This window comes from Durio zibethinus, chromosome 21 (assembly GCF_047325235.1).
Source record: "Durio zibethinus cultivar Kanyao isolate XHJ-2024 chromosome 21, ASM4732523v1, whole genome shotgun sequence".
Classification (NCBI taxonomy): domain Eukaryota; kingdom Viridiplantae; phylum Streptophyta; class Magnoliopsida; order Malvales; family Malvaceae; genus Durio; species Durio zibethinus.
Window position 1 is genome coordinate 20,798,094 of NC_143182.1, and position 8,076 is coordinate 20,806,169.

The window sequence follows — 8,076 nt, forward strand, 5'->3', positions numbered from 1 at the left end:
AAAATAATATATTAATAAATAATATTATTAATAAATATATAAAGAATAATAAATAGTTTTATTTTTAAATATTTTTTATATTAACATAATATCTTAATATTAAATGTTATTATTAAAAATAATTATTTTTTAATATTAATAATTTTAATAATAAATAATTTTTAATATTTTAATAGTTATATTAATATTATTTGAAAAAATAAATTTTTCATAAAAAATCAAAAATACATTTTTCATTAATTCATCCAAATAACAAAAAATCTCTTTTAATTTAAAAAATTTAAATATTTTTTAAAAATGATTTTTTACAAAACAAACGGAATCTAAACGTATCCGAATTCTTTTTCAATCTCTTCCCTTCTGGCTCTCTTCTTCTTTCTTTTTGCTTTGATCGGAGTTCCAACTACTCTGTGCATCGATAATCCACGGTACTACGACTGCAGAACAACCATAAGATGTGGAAGCATAGCTAATATTGATTACCCTTTCTGGGGAATGAACCGTGCAAATTACTGTGGCATACCAGGGTTCGAGCTGAAGTGCGAAGATGAAGTAGCAAAGATCACAATGGGTCAAAACACGTTACGAATTCTTGATGTAATCCCTCGACAGCAAATTCTTAGGGTTGCTAGAGAGGATTACTGGAATGGTTATTGCCCCATGGAACTAATAAACACCACCATCGACTTCAATCACTTCGATTTTGGCTCAAACCTCAGAAACCTGACCATATTCTATGGTTACTACCTACCCTCAAGCTCGGTGTTTGAAACTAACTGTACCCTCTGGGCGATACTCTACCAGTGGCATGCAATGGAAGTGTCATAGTTCCAATTTCTGAAGCAGCGGCTCAGAATCTAGGGTTGAACCAATCGACTGTGAATGATGCTTTGAGGGGTGGTTTTGAATTGCAATGGGAAGGAGATACTGATCAATGCAGAGGATGCCGAGATTATGATGGGGTTTGCGGATATAATCAGACTACAAATAGTTTCATTTCCTTTCGCCGTGATCAACCTAGTGAAACCACATGTTCTTCACCGACATAAGGCATGTTATAGCTCTTCTACTGTAATTTTGTTATGCTGGTTGTTTTTCCAAAATTTAACCTTTGCAGCATGAGTTTGCAATCCTACTCTCTCTATGCAGTTAATGAGAACACTCCATTAACTCTCACTATTGAACAAAATTTTAGAAGATTGGTCTTATCTTGTTGATCTTGGTAATTTTAAGCCCAAGAAAACCATTTACTCTATCTAGATATTGATTTATTCAATTATAAAATCAGTAGATATTTCTCTGTTGCTGGTTTCTTTGACTTTTTAAGAAAGTCGAACTGAATTTATACCTTCATAGTCGTGAGAGAGCTAGAATATATAGAATTATAGATTTCCCACAAGCAACTCAAGAATATATACTTCACCGCTATAAATTAGACTAGGTTACTTACATTTACTCTATATTATTTCTAGGCTACCTAAAATTCCATTGACCGGTGCTTAATGCTGCCAATTGAAGCTTCCTTTTGAAAAATTTCACCTTCACTTCGTCAAAGACCAGCAACTTGATTATCATGATTAAAACTTGTCATAACATCTAGATCTGGGGATTTATCGCTAAACATTGACTTGGAGTTGCTACCAATCTTTTTTATCTAGGTGCGATTGGTCACCTAAGGAATCTATCCTTTCAGAGAACACCTAAGTTTAAGGGTCCATAAAAGAATAGGTTCAGGTATACTAACTAGAATATGGTTTGGGAGTTCGGTTATGTGTGAGGAAGGTGATAGCACCCTCACAATGCCCATCGAGAGATGGTACCAACTTAATTTTGTGTTATCTAATAAGCTTTAAAAATTTACGAAGTAATTAATTATTGGAAACTATTCTCAATTGACTACTTTTAGCAGAAAATTCAGAAAATTGAGAAAATTCCCTCACCTCAAGAGTATGCAAGAAAACTACTGTTTCACTTATAGAGGCTCCATTGTTAGATTATTTAGCATTAAAGAAAATTCAAGAAAATAAAAAGGAAAAAGAAAAAAAATGATTGCTTTATATATAAACTCTTTTCTCTTCAAAAATTCATTGCTTTTGTATAAGAAAAATTGATACTTTCAACTTTTCCTCAAAATATTTTTTAGAAACTTTAATTTCGAAGAAAATTGATACTTTCAACTTTTCTTCAAAAATATTTTTTCGAAAAAATTATTTTCAAGAAAAATTGATACTTTCAACTTTTCCTTAAAAATATTTTTTAAAAAACTTATTTTCAAGAAAAATTGATACTTTTAACTTTTCTTTAAAAATATTTTTTCGAAATTTATTTAAAGAAAATAATAACAAAAATAAAATAAAATAAAAATAAAGAAAAAAATAAAAATAAAAATAAAATAAAATAAATACTAAACAATTCTAATCTAATAAATAATAATAATAATAATAATAAATAAATAAATAAAAATAAAAATAAAAAAAACTTGGGAACGGCTCGGCTTGAGGAAGAAAAATGGCTCGGAGACACGGCTTGTGAGTACGTGGCTCGGCTCGAGAAACGGCTCGCACTCGGGTTGCACGCGGGTCAAAAGCGGGTTGACGCTCAGGTCGGGTCACCCGATTTCAAAACGCGCGAATCCTCTAGGAATAGTAACGCCAAAACGACGTCGTTTTCAACAGGTATAAAAGGCTAATTCCTCTATTTTTCAGTAAACCGATCCTTTTCTCTCTTTCTTTTCCCTTTTTTTTCTCTCCCCTTTCTCTAAACAGACAAAGAACTCTAGTTGAATCTTACCAGATTCTGAAAAATGTCATCGAAATCTAGGTTTTTCGTCGGAAGTTGACTAAAAAGCTGGTCGGTTTCTGGAAATAGTTACCGAAAACTAGGTAGCTGACCAAAAAATTCAACCGGTGCTGAAAATGTCACCAGAAAATTTAAATTTCATCGAAAAATTCAATCGAAATCTGAAAATTTTTCAAAAATTTCCAGAAAAAAAATTTGCCAAAATTTTAAAAAATTCCTGAAATTGCTTCTCACCCTTCTGAACGCTTTTTCCTTTCTCTTTTCCCTCTTTTTCTCAGTCAGTGTCTGCGTTTCTCTATTCTAGTCTTTGTGATTTGTGGATCTATTTTATAGAGATTGATCAGAAGAGTTTTTGATCAATTTTAACTCCTCTTTGGATTGAGATTCAATCCTTGAATCCAATATGGACTCTGATTGAATCCTAAATCCACGATAGAATTTCAAATTTCCATCCCAATCCCAGTCGAATAAGAAGAAAAAGAAAATCAAATCAAATAAAAAATGTTAATAGATAATTAAAAGAAAATAATTAGATAAATAAAAATGTTAATTGATAAATAATAATAATAATAGATAAATAATAATAATAATAATAATAGATATATAAACAGACAAGTAATAATAAAAAAAATATATTAATAAATAGTAATAATAAATAAAAATAAATAAATAAATAAAATATAAAAAAATAAAAATACAAAATACAAAATAAAAAATAAAATAAAACAAACTGAAATGAGCTTATCCATTTGGACCAGGCCCAATTGATCTAGGCCTGAACCAAATTGGGTGTCTACAGCTGCCCCTCTTTGTATATTTCCTATGAAACAGAAATTGCGCAAAGACATAGACATCTATTCAAGACTCCACTAGACCTTTTTTTTTTTACCTTTTTTGGTTAAAATTTTGATCAAAGTTCTTCTAAGCAGAGGCTCAACGACTGTGAAAAACATAAATAAAGCTCCTCTAATTAGAGGCTCAATGACTTTGAAAATAAATAAGCAAATCTTCTCTAATCAAAGGCTCAACAACTTTTGGGAAGTAAATTGCTCCTCTAATCAAAGGCTCTATGACTTTGAAAAATAAACAAAGCTCCCCTAATCAGAGGCTCAACAACTTTTGAAAATAAATTGCTCCTCTAAACAGAGGCATCACAACTTTGAAGAATAGATTGCTCCTCTAATCAGAGGCATCATAACTTTGGAAAATACATTGCTCCTTGGCAATCATGTCCAAAGGAGTTAAAAATCGTATTTGAAGGAATTTTAGAAGATTATGCCCAAAGGTCTTACAAATCAACCCTGATACCGAGAGACATCTTATTTCAAGGATTAAAAACTTACCTGATAAGCTTTTTCTCAAATTTGAAAATGTCTTCTCATCCGTCTTTTCTAAGTGGGATGTTGAAATACCCCTGTTTCTTGAATTTATGCACTATATTTTCTTGAATATAGTATATGCTATGCAATGTATGTGAAATTCAATGCATGCTATGCAAATGTTGGCTAATTAATTCCTATTCAATTATGGTACTCAAGTTTCTCAAGCTCCTTTTTGAAGCCTCAAACCTTTGATTCTGCAAAGACCAAATTACGATGCTCTTCTAAGATCGAGCCAGTGTAGCTCTCAATCATCTCTTCCACTTAATTCTCACATTCTTTCTGTAAGAAATCTCTTTCCAAATTCAATGTCCTTATAAGAAACTGAACATCTCGATTCTACCTTTATCACTTTTGACTTCTTTAATGTAATGTAAAAATCTTTCATGTCATTATTCATTTATCAATCATTATTTCAATCTCAAAAAGTAAGAATGCATTTGCACATTTCTTTCATTGTAGGGTATTAAGAAGAAAAGAATAAAAATAGTTGGGAAATAGTCAACAGAAAAGGCACACAAAGAATGAAATAAAATGTCTTTTATTAGCAAAATGTTGGAAAACTTTAGCCAAGAAAGAATTACAAGGATAAGTATGGGGGACAAAGCCTAAAAATGAACAATCGAACAATCATGATAACATATCTCAAGGTTTTTTGAAAACTCAACCATTTGATGTACTTAACAACTTAGAGCTCCTTCGAATTTGCTAGCCTCTATGCCAATGGATTTTCAAATTTGATGCTGTATTCTCCTTATCTAAGCTGTCTTTTCAAGTTTTCAACTTAGATAAACCCCCTATGACTCAAACCACCTTTTTGGGGTTTTCGCCTTGAGTCATCCTTTTTCATTCATTTTTTTCTTTTTTTTCATTTTTCATTTTTTTCATTTTTCATTTTTTTCTCTTTTTTTTAAGCATAGTATTTCTTTACAGCATCAGAATTTATAAGAAAGGGTAAATTATTTCCATCCATCTCAGTTAGTATCAATGCTCCACCTAAGAAAGCTCATTTCACTACATACAGCCCTTTCCAATTCGGAGTCTATTTTTCTTTATTATCGGGCTGGATTGTGAGGATTCTCTTCAAGACCAACTCTCTTTCTCGAAAGTAAAGGGGTCAAATCTTTTTGTCATGGGCCCTCATCATTCTTCTTTGATATAACTGACCATGACACAGTGCAGTCAATCTCTTTTTTTCTATGAAATTTAACTGGTCATAGCGTTTTCAAATCCATTCAGCTTTTTCCAATCCAACTTCTTTTAAAACCCTTAAGGATGGGATTTTTACTTTCACTAGTAATATAGCTTCCATCCCATAAGCCAAAAAAATAGAGTTACCCGAGTAGAGATGCGCACTGATGTTTGATATGCATACATGCAAATGGTAACTTCTCATGTCAATCTTTATAAGTCTCAATCATTTTTTCAAGAATTCTTTTTATGTTCTTGTTGACTGCCTCAACTGCCTCATTTATTTTCGGAGGTATGGTGCTGAGTTATGATGCTTGATCTTGTATTGAGCACATATTTCTTGCATCATCTTGCTATTTAGATTCTTGACATTATCTGAAATAATTCTCTCTAAAAGTTCATATCTACAGATGATCTCTCTCTTTATGAACTTGTAAACCACAGATCGTGTTACATGTACATATGATGCTGTCTCCACCTATTTTGTAAAGTAATTTATCATCATAAAAATAAATCTATGCCCATTAGAAGCCTTTGGGGTGATAGGACCAATGACATCCATGCCTCACATTGAGAATGGCCAAAGTGTGCCATAATATGTAAAGCAGATGGCGGAGCATGGATCTTATTAGCATATATATAGTATTTATGACATTTATGAGTGTAGTTAATGCAATCACTCTCCATTGTCAACCAGTAGTATCTTACTCTCATGATCTGCTCACCATCATATGTGCACTGACATGTGTCCCACATATTTCATCATGCACCTCTTCAATAATTTTTCTTGCTTTAACCTTACTTATGCATCTTAGTAATACTTGATCACGACTTCTTTTGTATAGAACACCCCCATTCAAGAAAAAGCTAATAGCTAATCTTTGAATGACCCTTTTATCATTTTTTATTGCTTGAACTGGGTATTACTGATCCTTAATATACTGTAAGATATCATAATATCAGGGCTTTTCATCTTCCTTCTCTTCTACATTGGAGCAATGAGCTGGTATATCTTTAACATCTAGTTTGATGGGCTAAATGTCAGTATTATTATTAATTCGAATCATTGCAGCCAGAGTAGCCAATGCATCAGTAATCAAATTTTTTTTCGAGGTAAATGGTCAAACTAGATATCTTTAACTTATTTTGTTAACTCTAGAATATACTTATGATATGGACGAGTTTTGAATCTCTCGTCTCCCATTCCCTTTTCAACTGATATATAACTAAAGTTGAGTCTTCAAACATTTTTTATGCTTTCACTCTTCTATCTATAGTAGCTTGTAAGCCCATGACACATGCCTCATATTCAGCGATGTTATTTGTGTAATTAAAATTTAACCTTGTTATTACATGACAGTATTGTTCTTCTAAAAAGATCAAAATTACCTCAATTCCATGTCCCAAGGCATTGGTAGCTCCATCAAAATACATTCTCCAACATTTTTCTCCATGCTCCCTTTTCTCCAGTTGGGAAATAGTCATTAGATCTTCATCAGGGAATTCTAACCTCATTAGTTTATATTCTGTAGTAGCATGATCTGTAAGAAATTTTACTATAGCACCCCATTTTATTATCTTTTGGCTTACATATATAACATCATATTCTGAGAGCATTACTTGTCACTTAGCAATTCTTTCAGACAAAAAAGGCTTCTCAAAATATATTTAATTGGATCCAGTTTTGCTATAAGCCATGTGGTATGATAGAGCATATACTGTCTAAGTCTTTTGATAATCCACGCTAATGCACAACACATTTTTTCTAATAAAGAATACTTGGATTCATATTCTGTGAACTTTTTACTCAGATAGTAAATAGCTCTCTCTTTTCGGCTAAACTCATTTTGTTGCCCCAGCACACATCTCATTGAATTTTCACACACTATCAAGTATGGAATTAAAGGTTTCCCTGAAACAAGTGGCACCAACACTGGAGGGTTTTACAAGTACTACTTAATTTTATCAAAAGTCACTTGACATTCCTCATTCTATTTTTCAGGATTATTCTTATGGAAAAGCTTAAATATGGGATCACATTTGTAGGTAAGTTGAGAGATAAACTTAGAAATGTAATTCAATCTTCGCAGAAAACCTCAAACTTTCTTTGGTGTACTCGAAGGTGACAAATTTTGAATGGCCAGTATCTTATCTGGATCGACTTCAATTTCTCTTTCGCTGACCACAAAGCCTAGTAACTTCCCTAACCTTACCCCAAAAGTGCACTTGGTTGGGTTTAACTTGAGTTAAAACTTTCTCAATCTCTCAAATAACTTTTTGAGGCTAATGACATGATCTTTATTCTCACAAGATTTTGTAATCATATCGTCTACATACACCCCAATCTCTTTATGCATTATGTCATGGAAGAGTGTTGCAAAGGCCCTTTGATATGTTGCCCCATCATTCTTTAACCTAAAAGGTATGACTTTATAACAAAAGTTTCCTACATGGTCATGAAAGTGGTTTTTTTCATATCATCTGCAGTCATTTTTATCTGATTATACCTTGAGAACCCATCCATAAAGGAGAAAATTGAATGTTTAGCTGTATTATCTACCAGTGTATCAATATGAGGTAAAGAAAAGTTATCTTTTGGACTAGTCCTATTCAAATCATAATAGTCTACATATATTCATACCTTTCCATCTTTCTTAGAAACTGGTACTATATTGGCTACCCATTTTGGATACTTAGCAACTTGTAG

General features: G+C 32.0%; 1 pseudogene; it reads left to right on the plus strand.

Annotated features, from left to right (window-relative positions):
* Positions 1–348: 348 nt before the first annotated feature.
* LOC149512975 (LEAF RUST 10 DISEASE-RESISTANCE LOCUS RECEPTOR-LIKE PROTEIN KINASE-like 2.1) lies at positions 349–1,533 on the plus strand (annotated as a pseudogene).
* Positions 1,534–8,076: the final 6,543 nt, after the last annotated feature.